Source organism: Andrena cerasifolii, chromosome 2 (genome assembly GCF_050908995.1).
Source record: "Andrena cerasifolii isolate SP2316 chromosome 2, iyAndCera1_principal, whole genome shotgun sequence".
Taxonomy (NCBI): Eukaryota; Metazoa; Arthropoda; class Insecta; order Hymenoptera; family Andrenidae; genus Andrena; species Andrena cerasifolii.
This window is the reverse complement of record NC_135119.1, coordinates 22854438-22880153: the sequence shown is the minus strand read 5'-3', so window position 1 is coordinate 22880153 and position 25716 is coordinate 22854438.

Here is a 25716-nt window from a genome sequence, read left to right as displayed (position 1 = left end):
AACCTTGATCGACGATTCGGAATTCTTGGGTTTCAGGACTTGAACGTCGAGAACCCATTCGATGGCAATGGTAAGGAAGCAAAGATGTTGTCTTGTTACGGTAAGATGGAAAGAACGACAAAAAGCAAGTCGTGACCTTATCAATGCGTATAAGAACAAGAGCAGAACGAGAAGTGTTTGGCAAAGCTTAGTAAAGCATTTTCCCGAGAAGAACCTCATAAGAAATTATCCCTTCTGCTATGAAACGTTGCGGAACGGCCCGTATATTCAGCATGAAACGTCTAAACAGAAACAAGCCGTCGGCAATAACATCGTCGGTGACGGCGCTCCCTGCAAGTCAAAGGAATTGGAATTTCCAGCGTCTCGGTCGTTCTGCGTGGTGAACTCTCTTTCCTGGAAAGTGTAAATCGTCAGAGGGCCCGTAATCGCGACGACGCGGTGCGGCGGGCGACACGGCAACGATGACGATTTTGTTTTAATCATGCCAACTCCGCGGCGCTTACCAGGGGGTCAGAAAAAGAGAGCCGGGAACGAAACGGTGAGAAACAGAGGCGGAGAAAACTGATTCAAGCTCTGGCTCGGGGGAGGATTGGTGGAAGGGGGTAGTGTCTGCCTGCTCGGGGATTGAGTTCACCCTTGTTACGGAGACACTGCGGCTAGGTAGAAGTCTCGTTCAAACGTCCTAGAAGGGGTTGGATGTAGAGATGGTGGTTTCAGTCGCCGAGCGTTTCCGAATCTCGGCGGGGTTAATAGTCGAACGTGCCTGGAGGGATTCTCCAGCGCTGCCTCCGCCGCCCCTCCACGCCGCCGCGCCATTATTGTTCGTTTCTGAAAGGCTGAATCTCAGCATTCAGTCCCCTGCTTCCTCCTCTCCCCACCCACGCTCCCTGGGCCACGCAATCTCTCCGCTTCCGCGCTTGCAAGCAACTCGGCTTTCCTCCGCCCCACGTCCGCACACCCACGCCACCGACGGCTGTCTTGCCGCGATAATATGTTAATCAGCCGGTCGCGATGTTAATTAGTGGTCGATAACTCCGGCGAAACGTCGATCGACGCATTAGCTTCGGATTGTCCGCGCCCAGCCAGCTCCAACCCCCGCGCGACAAATATAACCCGGTTTATTCTGGGATCGGCTGAATGCAGGATGCGTCGCGGAATTATTAATAAACGTGGAATGGATTGATTCAGCTCGGTCGGCTCTACGATTAGCGACACCTCGAATAGAATAACGTGCCGTTAAAGAGGCGGAAATGTCACGACTAGTGGACGACAGGTTCATGGTAACGTTTACCCTCATCCCTGGGCCACTATGTACATTCATCAGCATGCGGGCATTAATTTTTCATCGTTCCAGATCTAGCTGGATATAAACGTAATTGATACTCCTTACTCGCAATTCGGGCCCGCGAAATACCCACGGTAATGGTCGACGTCCCGTTCTCGGGGCTCGCGAAAAATCATTAGCGATAAGACAAATTCGCTCGCTAACAACGTCGATAATGAACGAACGAGATAGACGAGAGACGGCCTCTCGGTAATTTCCCGCGACGGGAATTTCGTCGGAAGCATTGGGAAACCTGACGAAGGGAAAATCCAGTGGAATCTTAACGCAGCGGTTCGTAACACCGTTTCAATCTTGTACCGCGTGAACGTGGGTACCTTTAAACGCCCTTGGAATTTAATAAATGACTAAATGACACAGAGATTAGGGGAGAGCGGGGACAAACGTAACGGCGTCATGAAAGTAACACGCCTTCTGCCCCCTTCCACAGACGTTTCCAAAACGTTTGCTTTACACAGTTACATGTGTATAGTGTCTCCGTTATTGTACTGACAAGGGAAGATTGCGAACCCGAAAATTCAAAAAATTCTGAAACTTTGTGGATACGTAGGGAATTTCCTCCTGATTACAACGCAATTTTTTTTGCTGCCCAAAATCACACTAACAGGGTGAAATTAACCCCTGAAGATTCGGCTATTTTTCGATTTTCGTCAAGAAAAACGATGTTTTTCAGAAAGGAGGGGCTATCATTAAAATTGGTTTTCTCAATTTTTCGAAAACGATATGGAATTTTTGAAAATTTTTAACGGTATTACAACGCGATACAAAACTAGTACAAACTAGTACAACAATGATTTTGTAATTTTTCACAAAGTGGAGGATAACTTCACACATATGAACTCTTGTTCTGAAAAGGCGAAATCTACTGGATTTTCAAAATTATTTGGTTTCTCAACAATATCCATTTCTATACCATGCGTGAGCGAATACATCGAAATACGTTACTGATAAAAGTTATTCTCATTATCAATGCTCCATAGAACAATAGACATGAAATAATACTTTGATGGTAAACAAAAACAGCTATATACATAAATTATCTTACTTTCTTACTACGTGTCACGTATTATTTCCCAATAAATGTTAGAAGAACGTTGCTCATCGTGCAGCTTCAGGGGGAACACCACTGCGACGGTCCGATAAGTAAACCATTTTTAAGAATTTTTTTTCAGGAATAATTTACAGTTTTGGTAGAAAATTTGTATTACCTATCTTTAGTACGCTGTCTTAAGAGATTATACAAAAAAAAATAGAAAAACATCCATAAATTTTAATTTACTAATTAATCTTCTAGACCCCCAACGCGAGCTGGTCGAATGTGTAACTATGTAACAGCAGATATGAAATCAAATTTCATTTTTTTTTTATAAACGACATGAGTGTAGTTTATGTTGTACGTACAGATTCTTTGATTGGAAACAATTTTTTTTAAATGTGCTCGGAAAACTATCCATCTTATTCGCGGATTTTCGAAATGTTTCTCCTAAAGCGCACCGTTTTTACAAAAATAATTTGTTTAAGATAATTCTACGCTAGGCCAAATGTAAAAAGTGTTACTTTTGTCCCCGCTCTCCGCTACGAAAAAAAATGCGTGAAAATTTAATTTCCATCTTTTCCTCCTCTATTCTCCTCCCTCTGCGGGAGAAGACATCGCGCTGCAGTCTAATTGAGACCATCAACGATTAAAATCCCGGGCCTGAACAACGAAAATGCACGCGTCTTCGCGCTGAACAAAGCTACGCGGCGAACAATGCGTAAAGTACCGAACTCGAAAGTTCGCTACTGCCGCAGGAGATCGGCGCACAGAATCGTGCCATATCGTCGAACGGTGGCAGTGAGGATTTAAAAGTGGAATTGCAGCTCGGCGTCGGCCGTGCATAATATCGGGACGGGAAGTTTGCGCGTCGTCAGATTTCATCGGCATCTCAATGAGGCATGCCCCTTTGACTCTGGCGGGGAATGGTTACTCTCCGTTCAAACAAAAACCAACCCTCCCCCACCTGCATGGAAACTCGTCTTGTCATCCGTTTTGGGGAGATCCTGCGAGGGAAAGGTCGATACCCGCGGGAAACACGGGAAAGTCAAATGTCTGTCTGGCTAAGTCGATGGCCCCTGCCGTTCCCCGAACCGCCTACTCGCTCTGCGCGGAGCGCTGCAACGGAGCAGCGAGATAAATAGGAAAATGCACGAGTCAGCGTATGCGAAATATGCGTGGAGCGGGGCTGATGCGTTCAAAAGGGGTCCCGGCAAAAGCTGGGCGTGTCTTCGCCGTACATACTTGCTCCGTTCTACCTCTGATCTCGCCAGCGTTTATTTCGTGGTTTCCGTGCAGGTGGATAAAGGAGAGGGCGCGCATCGATTATATTTCCAGCGGACTCCGGCTCAACTTACCGCAGCCTGCGCGAGAACATTTTCACCGATACAGGGGGTTCCAGGTTCCAGCAGGATCCTCCGACTGTGCCAGCGTACAGGCTGCTCCACGATTGCTCAGCCGCGCTTTATCGGTGAGTCCTATTAATCATATTGATTGGTGCACAGGCGCTTCCTTTCCGAGTTACAGTCTTTTAAAGTTCGCCAATAAAGACGATGACCCCTCGCTGAGCTACCGCGGTGGGTTGGAAACCACTTAAATTTTAGCGAAGTTAAGGGATGATCGACGTTTAAAGCCATCTTTTATGAAAATAATTATCCATAAATTCTCTGCGATTTCTTTACACTCATAGACTCACATAATTTTAGTCCACTTCTGTTTGAAGAACACTCATACGCGTCGGACCTCTTATCCTTCCCTCCGTATCTCGTATTTTCGTCCCGATTCTCCAATAAATGGCTTTTTCTTATTCTTATCTTGTTCCTAGTTATTTAATTTTATTTTATTTAAAGGTAGTCTATTTGTTTTCTTTCCTTTTCTTTTATCTCCCAACAACTTTTTAGGTTAGGTTGTAGAGCAGCAGTTAATGCTGAACCTCGTCTACTCGCCATTGTAATTTTAATTGTAATGGTGCAATAAAGTCACTTTATTATTATTATTATTATTATTATTATTATTATTATTATTATTATTATTATTATAAAACATTTATGTGCCCACACTCGTCTGACATTTTTCCCTTACTTCCGCTCGCGAAGCTACTGGCACACTTCGCTCAGAAAATCCTGCGACACCCAGTATACCCTCCCTTCCCTTTCACCCTGTATACTTCACCCCTGTTTCCCCGTGAAACGCTGGGAGATTCTTGAGCGGGGAATTCATACCATTCTTCGAGGAATTCAACTCGCTCGCGTTGGTTGAAGCTTAATCGTATCACGGCGATAACGCGCATCTTTATCGCGATGCTCCGTCGTCCAACGTAAGCGGGTGTAACGGACTCGTTTACAACGTAGCGCGCGGAACAACGTACTGGTTATGGTTGCTCTAGCTTTATTATCCCCGTGCTGTAATAAGGAACGGCGCACCACCTCGCGGCGTGCAGGCCCGCGAACGTGAGGGAACGTCGATCCTGCCCGCGGGTAATTTCCACACACGCTCGCGCGGGTAGTCTTATTCCGCGCGGCGGGTGAGTGCAAATTTTTAAACGGCACGACGAAAGGCAATCCCTTTATACGTTCCCCCGTCCTGTTTCCGCCGCGAAATTGCGTTGTCACCCTGCGTCATCGTCCTTCCTTCTCCCTACCCAGGGGTTGAGCACTCAGCGTCCCGAGAAGGGAAGAAAAGAATGGAGGGATGTAAAGAAAGCTCGGAAGAACTCGTGCTAGAAAGCAGCCAGACAAGCTTGACGAGATTCGAACACCCCTACGCGTCGCTAAGAATACCATTGCTGCGTCAACAAGTTACCTGTTAACAATGTTGCTAGAACGACCCTCGAGGATCTTAGGGCATGGAGTTTCAGTATAAAAGACACTTAACCCTTATGCTTTCAACGCTTCCAATTATGCGTTTCATCGAACCTACTTTAGTATAAACTTAGTAGCTTTCGATGCGAGACGAAGCAGAGAGCCGCTACAGCGCCATTTCGTCCGAAAAAAATTTGCAGACAGAAGAAAAAAGGATACTTGTTATGATGTAAAAGCGCTGTAATGATAATCTCCGGGTTTAATAATGTAAAAAGCAAGCGCGACGCGGCTCCCGTTAAATCAAGTTTCGTTAAACGACGAATAAATCAAGTTTCTTCCACGTAGTCACAGCGGGGTGTTTAAAAATGTACGTGCAACGGTTCGAGCGTGCAGCTTGTGTACGTGTACACGATTTTATCCGGGCTTATGCGCACGGGGTTTCTTAATCCATACGGAATTCCAGGCCCGACCATGCTCGTCCTGCATGCCAAGTAACCTGCCTACCGTTCGCTGTACCACGTCCCGCCCGGCTCCGTCTAAAAAGGCGGCGCACCGGCGAGAATAGAACGGGCAGACGACAATAATCGATTCCGAAATTAAACGACAGACAAAAAGTGTCCCTGAGATTCTCGGATAAATCCCCGGACGGTTTTCCGATAGCACGGAAGTGCGCGTGAAAGATGAATAGCCGGGTTTTATTCAGTACGCTATAACGAGTTAATCTGTTCAACGTCACAATTTTTGGAGCAGCTCGACGTTGCTTCTCCTATTCTCGTAAAAACCGCCGCTCACGACCTTTCGCGCCGACTCACAATACCGGGGCACGATGTGGCAGGATATTGCGACACTATGGAATATCGTGAAATTCCAAGATAGCCGTTACGAACGCATCGAGGGTTACAAAAGGGATTCGATTTCGCGCTGACAATGAGCGTCCTTTGTGCCGAGGCTTGTATGAACCTTTATGGCATGCAGTCAAAAGTCAGGCGATACCTACTCGTTGCGGTCGAGAGATTCCTAGCATCTCGATAGCGATGTCTTAATTATCGACGGCTATCGACGACTTGTTGCGTCTTTCCACAGTGGTGTGTGTCATAATCCGCAGGGTAATTAGTATTCGAAGACAGAGGCGTCTGTTCTGTTTTTGCCGGTGCTTTCCGCGCGAGTGAACGCGCGATTTCTCCAAGACGCGAATCGCACGGCTCGGATTAACGATTAACCGATTAATTATCGGTTAGTTGAGCGAACACCAGAGAGCGTACCGCGGCGCATCCGTGCGGGTCGAAAGAGGTCGTGGCGCAGTTGCAGGCCAACGAGCCCCGTGTTTGCCGTGACCGTGCTCCATAAGGCTCGCAACTTTGATAAGGATCGTTTCAATTATCCATTCAATTACGAAGGGCGATCCATAATCGTCAAGGGCCCCGGAAACTCGGCGAAGATTTCTCCAGGCGCGTTTTCCTTGCGCGGCTCGCTCAACGAAGAATCGCGGTCATTTCGCCGTAATTGCTTCGCGTACGGTACCGTCCATGCAATATCCCGGCTAAATAACCTTCATTTAGTTCAATTCGATTAAATTTCGCTCAAAGCGTCCATTGTGATCGAATTAACCTGTGCAATGGCGCGCGCGAAATTTCACTCGGGTCGGGGACCTCCTGTAACATCCGCGTTATGTGCAGAATGGAACGTAATCCGTTGCGCGATCGAAAAAGGGTTAAATCCTCGTGCAAAAATTAATTAAAAATGGGTAACATAATGTCTCCGTAGGGAGCCTCGTTCTCGAGAATATCGATTTCGAAGACTGTTCGGGCACGCTATCGAGGATGAGTACTTAGAGGAACGCGTCTGACTAATGATGGTTACTTCTACTTGCTAGTAGTGCTTTCGCTGACACTGACGCTGGCACTAAGGACTGGAACTTGTGTTTTCTGGTGTTTACCAAATGAATTTCGATTGGAAGCAACATTCAATCGGTAGAAAAAATACTTATCAATTACCATTCGTGCCAAAATCGATCTAAATCTCACAACTAGACATTTCACATGAAAAAGAGATCTGCGGCGAAGAAAGAGTGACCCCAAAAATAGCCTCTTTTTGGCCCCCGATTTTGGAACTGAATTTTATGCGAAACGATACCTTATGATGAGACATAAATCACACGAAATTTTCAAGTTGAGGTGATAATTAGTTTCTGAGATATGGGAGGTCAAAGAACTGAAAATTCGTTAACGCGTCAGTCCATACGCTTCGATGTACGGACTTTTATGTCAGTCCGATAATTTAAACAATTATTTCCAGGGATTTTGCTGACTGCTAACAACGAATTTGAACTTAGATTTTCAAAATTCACAATGGCCGATTCAACATGGTCTACAATATATTTAAAAAAAGCACCCACTACACAGACATTTATATTTCTTGATTTTTATTTCTTTTTTCGTGAATTTTGAAAATCTAAGTTAAAATTCGTTGTTAGCAGTCAGTAAAAGTCACAATGGTCGATTCAATATGGTGGATGATATGTTTAAAAAAAACACCCACTACACAGACATTTATATTTTTTGATTTTTATTTTTTTTCGTGAATTTTGAAAATCTAAGTTCAAATTCGTTGTTAGTAGTCAGCAAAACCCTGGAAATAATTGTTTAAATTATCGGACTGACATAGAAGTTCGTACATCGAAGCGTATGGATTGACCGCGTTAACGAATTTCCACTTCTTTGACCTCCCATATCTCAGAAACTAATTGTCACCTCAACTCGAAAATTTGTTGTGATTAATGCTTCATCATAAGGTATCATTTCGCACAAAATTCCGTTCCAAAATCGTGGGACCGAAAAGAGGCTAAAAAAGGCTTCATTTTTGGGTCACTCTTTCCTTTCCCAATTTTGGTTCACTTTTCCACGAAGCATGATACCCCTTCTCGGCTGCGCCACGGTCCATCCCCTCGCCCTGTGCAGAGGCGGCTCTCATAATCGATCATTTTACCGTTTTAACGAATTTTCTGACGCTAACGTCATTCCCGTCAATTTTCCCTCGTTCCCGCGATATTGTCAATTAGCACCTTTGTGCGGCTCGCGAGGGTGCACGCCGCGCTGCCGATCGAAAGAGACTTGATGCACGATCGTGTTCACGCCCTCGCCACTGTCGTGCACGTGGCTCGGGCGCAGAACGGTATGGGGAACCGCGGTGAAGCTCGAGAGGGCGAGAATACGAGGGGTGGGGGACGGTCGAAGGTTGAATTCACTGTGAAAGGGATGGCCAAACAGGGGTAACAGAGGAATTGTATGCGATGCGGTCTGGAGGTCGAGGTTTACCTGGTCGCACCGCTGTGCAGGGATGCTTTGCGCGTGTACCATACCAAGCCCGGGGTTGGCGGGCTGATGGACCATAGTTCAGTCATGGTAGACCATCCTGGATCGTTCCTCTACGACACACGCATAGTTGGAGGCGTCACCTGACCTCGGGCTCGTCGCTGATGCCACCCTATCCACGGACAACGTGCACAGGTAACGCAGAGGAAAGAGAGACGAAACAAGTGAGATAGGGAAGCAAGTTCGACAGAGGAACGCTCAGAGAAAGAGGTCGGAAGCTCTCGTCAAGAGAAGGAAAGAGAATGCGACAGAGAGAGAGAGAGAGAGAGAGAGAGAGAGAGAGAGAGGGGGACGCAACGCGGGGTGGCGATAGCTGCTTGTGTGTTCCGACGTAATATGGGCTTGTTCCCGTTTGCGACGCGGTTCTCCCGCGCTTTGCAATTAGCCTTTGTCGCGAATGCGCCGACCAACAGTACCCTTCCCCCTCTTGCTCCACCTGGCCAGCCCTCCTATAACCCATGAAACCCTCATCCTGTTTCTCCTCTCGTCGCCAACCGCTGAGGACGCACTGATACCCAAACACCTAAGCCCTAAGCAGTCTCTCTAATTCTCGCCCTTGCGCTATCGACGGCTGAGTGAAATGTAACGTTCGCTGTCGAACTTTCTCTGTCGCGATTATGATCGTGCCAGGGAAGCTAGCTATCATCCGTTCGGATGGTAATTAACGCCCAAGCTGAGTCTATCTGCAACGCGCTGTTAATTTAAAGCGAAAGATTCCAATAGCAACTTTCCACGCTAGGAACTATTCACGGCTTTCCGCGTTGCGCTGCTCGAGAAGTTAGTTTTGAATGGATTTGCACGTGCCACGTGCTCGCACGATAATGCTTCAAAGAGGGCAACGAGGCGCGCGGAATGCTCGAATGCGCGCGATACGCTGCCGGCGAAGAAAACACATAGAACCGTCCACGAATCTACAACTAGGCTCGCGAGCTTTACCTCGGCGCGCGATCGATCCTGAAACGGTAGAACGACGGCTCGATAAGTGCACTGACCTGCGCGATTTTCATTCCTTATTTACGATCGGCCCGCCTGCGGAACCTATTTGCGGCCTGAATGCCTATAGACCTCGCGTATGTAGAACTTATTGATTCATTCGACTGCGGGACCGTTGAGGATAGTGCCATTAAAGAATTGTGTCAACGTCTCCGAATTCCGTGCGATTTTATAAAACCACGAAGCCAAGCTGCTTTCGACCCAGCGCAACGATCGCGGACTTCAGTCTAAACACGAAAAAATGATCTTAAAATGAAGAAAAAGATCCCGAGCAACGCCCGGATGATTATTACATGAATCTACAGTATTCGCACGCCCAAGAGTTTACACCCTCCCCCCCTGCACGAGCTTCCTCGGGTGTTACGGGATTCCGGACGGTGGTTGGACGAAAGTGGAATTCAAATTGTTATTTTAATATTTATCATCCGCCCCTTAAATCCCTCGAAAGCTCACCCCCGCCGACCCATGATGATCCAGGATCTACCCGGGGCCATAATCTACCCAGAAAAATGCAGAACGTTGAACTTAACGCCTCAATATTTCAGACCCTTTTCAACCATTGTGCACACTGCCGCTGGTTTACCGGTTGTTAATCTCACCTGGGAGAACAAGCGGCGCTTAAACTGCAACGCGGATTATGAAAACCATTGCGAAGGAACTAATAACCCCTCGAGATTAGAGAAACGCGATTCCGAAGTGGCTGGAATTAAAGGTTACGTCGCGATAATCGAGAATTCGGGCTGATTACACAGTTCGACAAAATTTGATCTCTTTTCGGACTTGTAGCATCCAATAGCTGTTTCTTATAAGTTTTCGTGCCCTGACAACGAATCCGCAAACCGTTTGTTGCCAACACCCTCAGTTTTTGAGAAATTCAATTTTGAAAAACACTGCAAATTTTCAACTTTGAACATCTTTTGTGTCAAAGCGGTAATACTTATTCGGTTGCTCGTTGCATCAAATTATTCTATGAACCCTCCCGAATACAACGATATAAGTTATTATTGGATTATGAACATTTAAATATGTTTAAGCAACGATCAAAGGGAAAAGGACACCCGAAATGCACCCATTTTGTAAGATATCTTTCAATTTATTTCCAAAAGTAAGGGTCTAGGAGGAAATCTGACTACTCCACGCGATGCAGCAGACATTTTTCCTTCTGAAGGCATTAACAGAAGTGGTAAGTCACGTTTTGTTTTCAATACAGAATCGAAATAGTTTGGCAAAACAGGCGGTGCCGACAGTGGTAGACATCGGCGGCGCGCGATCCACTGCTGCTCAGCGTAACGCAATCGCTTAACGCGCGTGGCTACCACAGAATAAGTATTACCGATTGGACACAAAAAAATGTTCAAATTTGAAAATGTGCAGTTTTTTTTCAAAATTGAATTTCTCTAAAATTGAGGGTGATTGGCGGCAAACGGTTTGTGGATTCGTTTTCAGGACACGAAAGCCTATAAGAAACGGCTATTGGATGTTACAAGTCCAGATGGCTGTCGAACTGTGTTATTGATGCACGCTTAACCAAGAATCCGGGAGAACGAAAGTAGAGCCGCGGTGGTCTCGTTAGGGAAAAATGAGACGAGGTAGGAATACTTTTATGCTCGCGATCATTGGTTGGGGTAACTAAAGAGACCATTAAACGCGCCCGAGGGGGGAGGGGGTTGATTTTAATCGAAGGTTATGCCGCTGGCAATAATCGGCAGTTAGCCGAGCTACCAGTCTCCGATGAGGCTGGGGTTTGCTGATAACAGACTTAGCGTGGGTGGCAAGTGCGGCAGGGTGGGGAGAGACAGGGTTAAAACCCCCTCCGGTGCAACGAGCAACCGTGTTACGATTCCCTGATCGACGTCACGGCTACATTGCTAGAAGGCCGGATCAGGAGGGAGCCAGGTGGAAGGAGGGCCCGTGTATCGATGCTGGCTATCGGATAATCGATTGATCGCCTTCTTAATTAGCGGCCGGGGTATTTAGAGTGCCCATTCAATTACACAGTTGCGTAATCTGCTTACGCGGCCTCTATCAACCCAGCTTCCTCCTGTGAACCGTCCCTGTTTCGTGTCACGTGGTGCGTCGCGGTGTGCTTGTCGGCATTCAGAAATTGGGCTCAATGGTGTTCCGATTCCGAGCGAGACACCGATTAACAGAGGATCACGAGCGACGCGAAATTTCAGTCGATTTTGGGTTAGATAGTCCACATAGGGCCTTTTGGCAAACACGCGGACCTATGCGCGTCCGATTGAAGTAGCAATACAGGACAGAAATACCTACTTGCAGGGTAAATCTAAAAGTTATACCCGTTTTAATGCAGTTCAATACCCGCCTAATAGAATCTGCCTACTTTTATAAACAGCACGATGAGTAGTGGAATTGTTTTATTCCAAAACGATGCTGTATTTAAAACTATTCTTCGACTCGGCCAATCATTCGGCATTAAATATGAAAAGATTATTTCAGTCGACGTACTTTGAAGGGGTGTTTCACGCTCTAAAAGGGTCAATTATCGAAAGCACAGAAATATATAGTCTCTACGTTTTTAGTGCTTAGGTATGCTTAAATTGATATGGACTTCGACAATCAAAATTTCCTTCTCAGGATATTCTCGTATCAGTACGGATTAAGTTTGACCCGATCACCGCCCAGCACATTCGAACATTAACGATTAAAATAGACAGAACTGTAATAGACTGTATTTTCCATGAAATTCAACGATGCGAGATTGCTTATAAGCAATCTCGCGAATTTAGGATCCCTGATATCTGGTCCTAGTTCTCCAGTTAAGCGCGATGTCTCGAATTAATTCTCACGGTCGTGGCTGTCTGGTCTGCCCACGGTTTGTCCTTTCCCATCCTTCCCTCCCCTAGCTTCCTTTCGCTGCCGGCGACGGCACGAGCCTGTACGTCTCCAAAGTGGGTACGAGCCTTCTACCCACCCCACCTCCGGGGCCCTCCACTTTCGCGAGCTTTTTACTCATCCTATTCCTTTCTACGGCTACAAGATGTGTCCCCGAGCTTATGAGAGCGGGTGGCCCCTCGCTTCGCGTTTCTTTTTCGCAGAAGTAAATGTTTTTAATTTCGCCAGGCCCGACCCTCCGCCCCGACCCCGCCACTTACAAACGAACGGAGGATGAAGCCAGGGGGAGGCGGAGGAAAATGGCAAACGCGAACGACGCGTCGCTTGCCAACACTCGGACTAGCGGTTCGTTGCCACCCCCGTCTGGACCGAGGACCAGCAGGTTTCGTCGTTCGCCGCTTTTTGCTGTCGCGAAAGTCAACGGTTCGTGAGACGGAAAAGTGCCACGGGAAACCGGCGGTAAGAGACACGGACGGGGAAGGGCGCTGGGTGGATGGAAGATGAAATCAACGACGGCGAAACGTCTCAAATACGTTCCAAGGGGTGAATAAAAAGCGCTCGAGCTCCTTCCACGAATTTAAAGAGACGGCACCGATCGATAACGCGCGAAATAATGAATCGTCCCTGGGGAGCAGATGGCAGTTTCGCTGAAGCTTCACGGTGGTTAGGAGTAGTATTATAGGAGAAAGCGTTGATTGCAGAATCACGATTGACTTCCTTATAGAGGAACAGGGAAATCCGTTATCTTAAGAGGTCATGGGTATTCTTAAAATTTGTTTTTAAAAAACGAAGACTTTTTTAATTAAACGGTTGTGCAGTCGAAAGTATATATTTTAATGTTCTTGTAACTTCCGCCAGCGTTTTTTTTTTTAAGCACTTTCCCGTGCTTAAAGTAGCTTTGACCTGCTTCGTCAGAAATACAAAACTCGGCCAAATTTAGTTAGTATATTAAACTAGTGCCCGAACTTCGTTTTTTTTTTTAATTTCGTTGAGTAGTTTTTATTTCACGATGAAAAATTATGGAAAATGAAAAATGAGAGCGATTCTGTGGCAAAGATCGATCCTTTGCTATGAATAGCCGCTATTTTATAGCAAATAATTTTTTTTATTAATATATTGCATTGCAAAAATACTGCAAGAACTGTAGAGTATAAACTTTTAAATACACAGCCGTTTATTTAAAAAAGGCTTCAAGTTTTGCAAAAGCAAATCCCAAAAATACATGTGTTCTTACACCTCACAGGTAGACATGACCCTGAAGACGAAATTAGACTTTACGCTTTGGATGCGCATCGCGGATGAATCATCCACAGTGAATGTGAATTCATCAAAAATAAAGACTGTCTCTACCTTGTTTACTGGTCACATTGCATGCTCACTTTGGATGAAATGCAGGTGAAAACAATCTTTACACCTTTCGCTGTGGACGAATCCAAAGTGAAAAGTGTAAATTCGTCTTTATAGTCGCTGTTGTGTTAGCGCTACTGTTTAGACGTTTATGAATATCAAGATGAAGTTTTAATATCTGGCCGTAAATCAATAGGGTGACCAGCGACGTTCAGTGGGCAACGCGTCGAGGAGGCTCGATGAAGATGAAAATGTTAATGTTACAGCCTCGTAACCGGCAGAAAATGGAACGCGCGGTCCCGTATGGTAACGTCTGCTCGCATGAATTTTTCACGGCCGAGCATACAGCAAAAACGTAATAAATTTCTCGGCCGGCGCTGCCAAGCTTCGTCCCCTCGTATCGCCGCGCTCCTTTTCCCGCGGATCGAGGAAAGGTGTATTGAGTGTGTCTGGCCGAGTTGTCCCCGTGTACCTTCCTCCCGTTTCCTCTCTTTTCCGGTACGGGGGACGTAGAGCTTGATACGTCTGACCAGATGGAATTTTTCCACTTTATTTTCCCGGTCTTGCGCACGGTATCAAATTCCATTGCCTCCTTCCTCCGCAGTCTTCTCTCCTCTCTTTGCTTAGGTGGCCCGGCGCGCTTGTATTTCACATGGGCGTCCGTCGCTTCTCACGCCCCGTCTCTGTCTACCCCACTGTCTTCCAGCAAGGCTATTCAATTGCTCTCGTTCGAGAGCAGAACGGAAGACAAGACAAATAAGGAGCGGGAGAGTAGGAGTGGATGGGAGAGCACGCGACGACGCGGCTTCCGGAATAACGCGATTATATCGAGGCCGTGCCACCTGGCCAGAAATCGATACCTATCGGCGGAGAAGTATGAAGTGCGTTTAAATTTGTCGGAAGTCGCGACTCGCTGGCAAAATATATTACCCGGGCCGTGGAAGCAACTTCCCTCGCGAGCTGCTTTCGCCGACACACGGCAAACGACGCCTGTCTGTTGCACCCTTAACGCGTCTCGAAACGATAAACGTCGGGTGGGATGCGCGAGCCCTCCGGTTAAGGTGTCTCGCGAAGAAAGAAGCAACTATCATACCCCAACGCGTGTACGTTCGACGAATGCGACGGGCAGAAATGCGCGGCCGCGACAAATCAAGCAGGGAACAGTGCGAATCAATATCCATTCAAGGGAGGATGCGAATAAGTTTAACGAAAGTCCCGTGCCGTTTCCAGGACTGATTCTATTCCCGCGCGACAGATAGAGCGGAAACGACTGCTCGCAAACTCTCTAATCAGTGAGCGCACTGTCAAGTTTGTTCTATGTAGTTGATTACGCAGAATGCGAGGGCGGGTAACGTTGTTACCCATCTGAATCGTGATATCGAGGCACGACTTTAATTAAGCCAGATTTACGGAGTAAATATCACGGATGAGGTGTACGCATCTGCCTGGCTGAGAGAGGGTTGAAACTCAGCCACGATTGGATTCTCCATAATTCCACGTTAAAGTTCCTAACAACCGTGAAGTCGAGTGGACATTAATTACGGGAGGCGAAGTGCTATCGACATCCAAGCGAATGAATTCGCAAAACAAGCTGGAGGAAAGATGTTACAGAGTCCTGCGAGACGGGAAGAGAATATTCAGACCGATCGAAGACGCAATTACAATTTCCCAGAGATCGATGCTTTTATTTATAGGGTAGAGGACCCAATTACTGACACTTTAAGCGTTGACCCTGACGTTATCTTATAGTTTTCTACTTGTAGACTAAATGTATAATGTTGTCCTTGTTATTTATTATTGTTTAATATGTTTGCTTGATGGAAAAAAATTGCGGAACCTTAAAACTTCGATTTTTATGTATAAAATCATCAATTTCAAAAATATATTTCGGGATCTATTACTGACACCTTTAAAATGTGTTTGACTCAATTACTGACACCCCAATTACTGCCAGCCATCCTAATACTGTCACCCGAATTACTGCTAGCTAACCTAATACTACTATCACACTTACTGTCATTTTTCCAAAAATCATGACGTTGGGTGTCAGTAATGATGCCATGCTGTATTCACATGAGTAGTTATTGCCATGGCAGTAATAGCAAAATGCTTGAAACGCTTGCACTGTCACCCAATTAATAAGTAAAAAGACTTAATGAATCGTTGAATTCGGATCTTTATTACTTTCCATGATGCTTATATTATTTAGAGCATTATATTTTTTTATGTTAATAGCTTGAATATTACAATCACAGCATTTTCTTTAACGCCTTGTTTTCTCTTTCGCTAGTAAGGAAGTCATCGTTTTCACTCTCCTAATATTCGTTTCAAATTTTTGATCGTTTTATTCAAATTATTGAAGAAAAAATTAAGTACCGTTTTTTGTATCGTATAAATAACAGTTTCAGTTGTATGCTAATTTTTGTATGCATCATTTCACAAGATTTATTCGTTATTTCACGTAAAACAGCTTAGGGTGACAGTTATATGGTAGGTGGCAGTAATTGGGTCCTTTACCCTACGTCGAATATTTAATACGGAACAAATACCACTGTACAGGACACCTGTACCCAAAGTGTGGTCACCCGAGTAGACCGACGTACTACAATATCCATTATAGTTGAGAACGAAGCAACAAAACCGTAATTAACTTTTACAAGAAGAAGACCGATCCTCTGCAAGAGACTCCAGCGATATCGTAAAGCCAGTAAGCGGGGAAACCGAACAACTTCGGCGTCGATCGTTATCGGGAAACATATCCAGGACGTTCGCGGAGCAAGCTACTCGTCGCGCGTGCTAAGTTTTAGTTTGGAAATCCTGCGCGATTATTAGTTGGACAAGTAGTTGCCAGCATCTCTCGAGGGTGGTTCTCAGGGTTAAAGCGAGGCTTGATTAGGCGCGGCAACTTGTTTCCGTGCTGGCTCCTTGCGCGCCAACTTAAACCATATTAAATTGCGCTTAAGTCAAGCACGTGCTGGAAGGTCACACGGTTCGCGGGGCGAGGATGAGGGAGACAATGAGAGAAGAGGGTAGGAGGGTGGATACGGACGGCAGGAAACGCAGCTACATGCCGTAAAGACACGAGGTGCTACTGTGTCAAATGAGAAGAAACTTGGAGGAATTTAATAAGCGGGGCCCCGTGCTGCAGGAACGGGCGCCACCGTCCAAATGATTCTACGGAGGGGGCCCACCGAACGAGCGAGCTAGGGTGTCCTAGCGAGCGAGCGGGCAAATGCAAGAAAGATAGAATGAGATATGTTGGCTTAATTCTGTTACAAAGTTACGCGACTTTCTGCGACTGCCCTCCCAGGACCTAATTATGCGGCTGCCACCGAAGAGAACCCCGCGAATCTACTGGTTCTCCGTAAATATTGTACGCCCGCCTAGGGAGACTTATGTACGCCGGTTTCCCGGACACGTCCCCTTTACCTCCTAGTAGTCATACGTGGATTAAAGTTATGGAAGCCCCTCGCTACTTTGCGTACCCACTTGATTTTCTGCACGTTAGGAGATCTCTCCGGATTCGAAGCAGCCCCGACGCCTCTTCAAGCGCTTTAGGAAAAGACGTAGTACAGAATATAAAGGATTACGGGCCAGATTTTGTCATATATCCCTTAGGTTTTTAGGGACTGCGAACTCGAGGATGCGTTGCCTCGAATGGAGTTAGTTTCGGATAGCTGGGTCTCGAAATTACAGTTTCGAAAAGACGTGCTCGTTTTAGATATGGATTTAGTTATTTACTCGGGCCACGCATTAAATTAATGGAAGGAGATAGGTATATGAATAGTGATCGAAGAGTTTCGTGGCGTGTGATAATCACAGCAAAATTAACTCACTTTGATTTATCAGATCCCTGTGGAGAAACGAGAGATATGTTCGTCGGTGGCATCCACTGATTCGTTAATGACCCGAGAGAGTCCGATACGTATATCGATACAAACACAATTTAATGATCATCGTCGCGCCCCGCACACGGGGACGTAGTTCAGAAACTAGGGGATGCGGAGGAATGCGTTTGACCGTATTAGCTAGGGGCGTGTTTGTCGGGAGCAAACGAGCGAAACCTCTAATTATGTTTGGCGTCGATTTCTTAAGTACACAACACAGGATCCGCTACAGATCCTGCGTCCGTCAAAGGGGCGTTATGTACTTTTCGAGGCTTAGACGGACCACCGAGTCCAGGGGCGCAGAGGGACGGGTATATGACGAGAAGCCAATTTCGATATAAGGCAAACAGGGAACAGACTGAGAATACTCCGAGCAAACTCACTGATAAACAATCCCCCATATCGTTCGTGAGTACGGAATAAAGTATCCGATCGATACGCATTCGAAATTTTCACAAAAGTTGAAAATTGAACACACGAATCACTATCTGCTCGAAATGCGCATCTACTTAAATCACCGTTTTCTTCGGCAACGATTGCTCGGCGAACCGAACGGCTGCGAAACCGAGAAACGAGACCTGCGACGGGAAAAAGAAACGAAGAAGACCGGTACGAACAACAGCGGGATAAATTTCTTCGGGGAGGGGGAGAAAAAGTTTCCACGTATCTTTGCCTCGCAATCCCGGCAAAGGTCGTGTATAAAGTGCAGGTACCGGAAAGGTACGGTTATGTCGAGGACCGTGTCGGTAAAGACGGTGCAAGTGAACAAGTACATGGTCCGTTGGTCTAATCTAAGGCTAAGTTAGGTCGGGTTAAAGTAGATGGGACCTCGCCCGGGTATTAGTCGAACCAGGTTAGTGTCCTACCATCCCTACCAAAAGTTTCTTCGAGTCTCCTGGATATTCCTTACTCCCACCCCCACCCCTTCCCCTGGCCCTTTGCCCCTTTGCTCCTTTTACAACCACTGACCGCAGCTCCAAACAGTCGCCAGCCACGTCGACAAATGTTACTTGTTCCTCACGGTGGCAGACACCCTGTGCACATTGGCAATTAAAGGTAAACATTTACATGCTTCCAGCTGACCTGGCCGTTCTGACAATACCACCTTAATTCGCCAGACTAACTGCGCGCGTTAAACGCACGATTAAATATAACCGGCGTTAACCCGGAGACCCCGCGGCCCTGTTCCCGAGGCGAATTTCGTTCCGTCGTTACAACCCCCAGCAGAAGGATACGATTTAATTTGCCAAGTAAAGACAGAGGGCGAGACACTTAAATGTGTGTTTAAAGTGGAAGCTACAGTCACGGGTGGTCTTATTAGCGACGACTGCGCTGGGACCGACTGCGAGCTACTGTCTAATTTAATCTTATCGCGGCGGGAGCGAGATATCAATCCGAGATGAATTGCAATTAGAGGACAAAGATCAACGAGATCACAGGGAGCTGTAGGCAACCTTTGTACACGCTCTCGGGTGGCTATGTACCTGCAGAACACTCGCGTGACTCGTGTCAGTGGATGGCTTTGCTCGCGCGAGCATCCGAATTAAATCCATGTTATGCTTCAATACGGATTTCAGGCTCGTACAGTTTTCTTGATCCTCTGCGCGAGAGAAAACGAGAGGAGCACCCGTCTTTCTGTTTACCTGATTTTACGAGAAAGAATGTTTCACGGAACGGACGCCTATCGCGGGAACGTAATATAACCGCTGTAATTATATGGTACTAAGCGGAGTTTGATTTTATGGGACCATGAACGGGGAAAATCGATGCCCGTTACCCGACAAATTTAACTCGGATCCGTCGAAGCGTTTTTTAAAATTCCTTAATGCGAATATAAATCACGGGTTCGGCGGAGGCCGCGCGATTCGCAACGCTGAAAACTTGGCCCCTTTGTCAATTTAAACCGAAGTTTCCGCGAAAACATATTTTTCAGCTAATAACTCACCCCCGACACTTCTCTACCGAACCTCCGGCTGCGCATTCATATCCCGCGCTCGTAAATCAACCAGAGGTCTTACCGCAAGAGTTTCCATTAGTCCCGGAAAAATTCATGGATGACAAATACGATTGTTTTACCGACTCACCTATAACAGAAGAGAAAAAAAAAACAAATTTCATTAGAACCGCCCATCATATCGCGCTGAATCTGTACTTAATATTGGATTCTAACGAGCATAGCTTATAACAGTGAATTTTCCTCGTCACACGCAATTCACCCCTGATAGAATCTTATTACAGTGTGATTTGTTGCTAAACTTTCGAGATTGGAGATTTACTGTGCTAAGCCCTTATAATTAGAACTTTTCAGACATTCAGCTTTCTGGGCCAGAAATCTTGAGTTTCAGTTTTCGAGGTGAGATTCCTCCAACCTCGAATTTCTCAAATAAAAATCTTTAGCTTCCTTTTCTAAATGTAATGACGAACTGTTCGCGACCAGAATACTCTACAGTCTACATCGATGAATAATAGTGCAATCACCTTAATAAAATTATCATCAAGAATCTTCCACACAAAATTAAAATATGCGTCGATCCATCGACTCTGAATTACTATACCCCCGATTTCATCCCCCATCCTCGAATACTTCCTCGTCGAAGAAAGGGAACGAGATTCAATAAGTGCGCTTCATTTTCTCGCACGATGTTTTGAAAAATTCGCCTTAGGATGTTGATGCCACCGTAGCAGCGAATCGAAGAGATACGTCTCACTGTTTCGCAGCCAATGTTCGCGTCTGCGACATAGCGGTACGATCGCAGCGGGCCGATAATGGAACGATCGTGAAAGGTAGAGTGAAAAGTAGAAGAGGAAGACGGTGAAGCGAGCGGGGGAGGTACAGGGGGTAGGTTCGTACCGTGTCGTATCGGGGAAACGAGGGAAACGGCGTGAATCAATCATATGCAAAACAGCGCGCCGATAAATCTCGGCGAAGCAATAAAATCGTATCAATCAGGCAGAAGTAAACGCGCCGGGGCGTTTTTTCACCGTGCTTCCGGCAGCACTTCGGCCAGAGTTTCCGGGGAAAGTGGGAAGCCGGCTGGTCGTGACGAGGAGGAAAACAAACGAGATCTTCTCGCGCGAACGGACCGAGAAAGGCTGAGAGTGGGCGAGCCGGCGAGAAAAAAATTTCGAACCAGACGCTCGCGCCGCGTGGGGGGGAATAGGGAAATCGCGTGGCAGAGGAAGAGGAAGAGGAACAGGAAGAGGAAAAGGAAACAGGACGAGGGTGGGAGGAGGAAAGGGGAAGAAGCACGGGAAAGTTTCGCGGCTCGAACCAACGCTCCTTCCTTATGTAAGATACGTGCCGACAAAGTTGCTGTATCGGGGCAGAACGGTAAAATATATCCGCAGGAAATCGGGAGCGACGAATCGAGAAGGCGACCACTTCGGTTCCCTCTATGGCAGAAGGATTTCACAACGCCCCCGGGTGTCTAGCGCGGGCAAATGATGATTGACGCGCACCGAGAAATAAAACCTCCCCGACGCTCTGCATACGCGGAAACATCAGGCCGTTTAAGTACTACGTTCCGAGTAAAAATAGCCCGTTCGGCTGAATGAAATCGTCATGATTGACACTGGTACGAATGATTGGACGATGGATCTGTGATACGGGGCGCGTGGGACGAGCTGGTTTTCACGAGCACTGCTAGTAAACGCGCTGGATGGTTGAGCTAGGAGTCCAGCTTCTAGGAAGTGTTTTATGTAAAGTGAGTTGCGAGATTGGTGTAAGTCCTGGCACGCATTTCATTGGCGGTAAAGGTAGTAGAGGAAATGGTATAGATAATATAAGTTGAATTTCGACCGTAAAAAATGTTCTAATTACCTAGAAGAGATGATTTCGCCGCACTGGTTCGGTCAATTAAGTAATTACATAAAAGCTACTGTGCAATTTTCAGAATTATCAAATTATAAGAATACTGCGTATGCTTTTATACAATGATCGCGTTTGCTAGAAACGTGCGAGTCCTTGAAAATGGTCACAACCACTGACCGAAACGTTGGAATTCGATAATTCTGAAAATTGCACAATAGCTTTTATTTAATTACTTAACTGACCGAACCAGTGCGCCGAAATCATCTCTTCTAATTAGAAATGGTACAGGTTACAAGGTCTACCTTGCCCTTGATCTTTCTCCAGCGCAACCACTCGCTAGAAGCTTGCAGTGGCACCGATTTTTACGTAACACCACGCGTTTCTTTCAGATGTTACGATAGGGTGTTATAAGACGTATAAAACTTCAGGCACATTGAACTTCTAATAAAACCATCGCCAAACGCAACTCCTACGCGGATCGAGGGGAATGTTGCGCGGAACAGTAGCAAGGGATGCAATTGCCGCGACACGATAAAGAACGTGGCTACAATTTACGCAGCGCGATAAGAATCGAAGGACAGGTCCGCGAGATCGGTGTAATCTTTAAAAAATACGAGCCGCGATACACCCTCCATCCTCGTGAGCGGCGAGAACGCGCGTATACGTTCTCACATTCAGCTTTTCCCGCGTCTGCTGCGGGCGAGAGCAAGCAGGGGGCAGTAACTTTTAATTCGCGTGCCCGACGCCGACCAATCTGTGTCGTGCACGCTCCTATTACTCCTGATAAGGTCGGGGTAATTTATTTACCGAGCGAGGGGGATGCCATCACGCGACTTCGTCTTTCTACCTTTCCCCTATCCCAGCCATCCGGAAGACACGTAAAAGAGCTCGGCCAAGGCGGATGAAGAAGCAAGAGGGTAAAGCGAGTTCTCTCCTCCGGCCAGAAGTACTCAACACCCAGGCTTATGCGAAGTGGAAGAAGCTTAACGACCCTGTACAGGGAACGTTATCGCGAACGAATAGAAAATGAAGGACCTTCCAGGCCATCGGGATTCCCTCTCCGGTTGTCATTCAAAATGGAGAAAAATTGAATGCAGCGACGGAGCGAAAGAGGAAGTAATCCTCTATCGCTATCAGCCACTTCTCTCGACGCATTTAATTCCGTGAAAGTATTAAAGCTCGCGGATCCGCAGGGCTGGAATCCCTTTTCCTTCCAGCACGAATAAAGGAGGAGAGGTACGATCCTTCCCCGTGAAACAAAGAAATCGCGACAGCTCGTCGTGGCCGAGTTATCCATTTCGCTGGAGCGTCAGGGTCGCTTAGAAGCAGCCGGAGAGGAGCAGAAGGAGGAATCGCCTGACAATGAGCGAGAGAGTGGCGCATGAAACCGGAAAGGGTTTCCCTCCATCTCGGCGGTGATCGATGATCCAACGCAAGACATTGGACCTCGCTTCCGCCCCCGAGATACACGCTTCTTGCGAATTTTATTCGCGGTCGGCGGCGCGAGCCGTGCCGCGTTACCGAAGAATATTGCCCTCTCTTTGAATAGGATAGTCCCAGCCATAAAAGCTTGATGGATTAAGGGTGACACGTCCAGATTACACGCCTCCTTTCCCCCGTCGACGTGCGTACAATAGTCTAAAGATCGCTGGCACGGTGATTGCGTCCCCGCGGAACCAAGTAGCCGGTGTTTCCCGCGGTTCTGCGAGTCGCAGGGATTTCTTCATCGATCGTCGGCGCGGGATAGAGTCAGGAGGAGGATAAGGAATAACAGAGGACATTATTGAGCGCAGGATATGCCGTCTCTTCCATTACGATTCCGAGGCATGGCTGGAGGATTTGCAGGCGTGCAAAGGAAGCCTGACGGAAGATGGAAAATAGGTAGAAAACGAGCGGTGTTACGACGAACAAGAATTGTACGCGCGCGAAGTGCGACCGTCGGCGCGGCGTGAAAGAATGCAGCTCTCAGAATCGCTCTCGTCCCCCGACAGCCCTTCAAATTTCATTACTCGATATCACGATTGATAGAATCGTAGTCGTCAAAGCGTAGTAAAATCGAGGACTGGCTGGTGTTCGTCACATATTCAGAGGAGTGGATAAATCGAATTTGCGAGGATACGGGCGGGTCGAAGTGGGATTTGTTTTATGATGAGGCGTTACATATTCTCAATGTTTCTACTGATGAGCCATGCCGATATATACGATCCTACAGAGTTATCTCTCAACGTGTCGACGATAAATACAGATTGCCAGTTTTAGAGTTGGATAAAAGCTAGTCAACGTTCGAGGAGAAAGGACTTTCATTGTTGTTTTATGATCGACCTAAGTAAATTTCTTTCCTGAGTGCGCTTTCTAAACTTGATACCTCGAATCAGTCTTATCTCAACTGGACATATTGTCTATCTAACGTGTACACGTTGTTTTTAATTTGTAACCATATGCATGTGCATTGTTTATAATGTAAACAGGTGAATAGAGAAATAAATTCGAGCCCCCACCTTTGAACGCGGCGATCCAGTTTGCCCGCCAAAACTGCCAATCCAACACGTACGAGGGCCACCAGCCGGGAGGATTGTTTAAATAAAACACGAGCCGCACAGAAACATCGCGCATCGCTTTATTTTCCGGTTACACTTTTCACGGCAATGAGAAATATGTTTAGCCACGGGCGACTGAATGTTTATACGCGAAACGAAAACACGGTCCCGCGATGTTGCTGACCCGGAAATACTGATCGTACGAAGCAAAGATGCGACCGAGTCCGCGCGGAAAACAAGAATAAATACCGTAACTCGAGCGCGTCGTGTTTATATAGTCGAACTCGCGGGACACAAAGAAAAATAATCTCAGATACCCGTTTGTCTAAAGGACTAAAAGTCTCGAGTGGCGCGCGCACGATCGCCGCACGATCCAGACTTGTTTGCACTTTCGATTATCGGAGTCAGATCACGCGCATCCACAATGCGTGATTATCGATGTTACCGACGCGCGGGCATATTTAAACGCGACAGGTGCTTGTTCGAAACAGTTGCTTTTAATGTATTTTCTCTGCAATTTTATACGAACTGTATTATTTTACATAATGAATTTGACACTTTAAGGAAATGAAAATAAAATATAAATTTTCGTAGTTCCACTGACCCGGATTATAATTAAAGTAGTAAACTTTTTTATTATCCTAAAGTAATCGTGTCACAGCGTGTAATTTAATGTGCAATAAATATTTGAAGTAATATTGGAGAGTACACTAGAAATATATATATATATATTGCTTCCCTAAGTAACATTCTAAAATCTGTAACAATACAGAGTATTCCTAACTTAACAAACTTTAAGTTCGTTAATACGTAAATTATTTTTAAAAGCGAAACTCGCGTACAGCTCCTTGCTGTCCAATTGGTGGCAAAGAGGCCAGCTGCATTACCACCCGAAGACAGCTACGTTACGAGCAGCGGATACTTCTGAACTGCCCGAGCTCCGCGTCTTGCGAGGGACTTGCAAACGAGTTCAATACCCGACGATAACTAGTTTCCGCGTCCGGCGATAATGGACCAAGAAGATGAAAAGCCCGCAGCCTCGACCGATAACAACTGAGAACTATTCCGCGCGATCCTTGTCGCGGCTCGTAAAGCGCAAATGAGGAATAAATGAACACCGAACGGCGGTGTAATTCATTTTATTAAGTGGTTTCCAGGAACCAGTATGCTCGGGCATGCTTGTTAAACGTATATCAAAGCGCGACCAGATCTACAGCCTGAAATTTATGATCAGCGGTTGTAGGCGACGTAATTAGAAGATAATAAAGCTCGAGCCAGTATGTAATACTGTTATACCCTCTCGAATAACGGTTTGTAAATATTTGATGGAGCGGCGAGAGCGTAGGTATACACGGGCTATGCTTGATTTATCGGGTGTATTAGCGTTAATGACTGGCGGCGGAACTGTAGTAGCCGTATGATGAAAGGGACAAATACGCGTGCGAAACTGGACCGAAGAAGAATTCCCGATAGCATTTTATGGTAATGCGATGGTAATGACGCGGGCATTTGCATATAAACCGAAAAGAATCGTTTACATAAACTGGACATTTTGGGAACCTCCGGATCGGCATTAATCGGGCGGACCTTTTGGGCCAAAAAATTTCCGCGTATTTCACCGAACGCGGAATACCAATCGGAAAGTTATCGTTCCCCGGTCCCGCAAGCCTTTATTTTACGATCGATCTGGCGATAAATTCGCCGCGGAACCACCGAAGGACCTAGCCGTACATTTTAG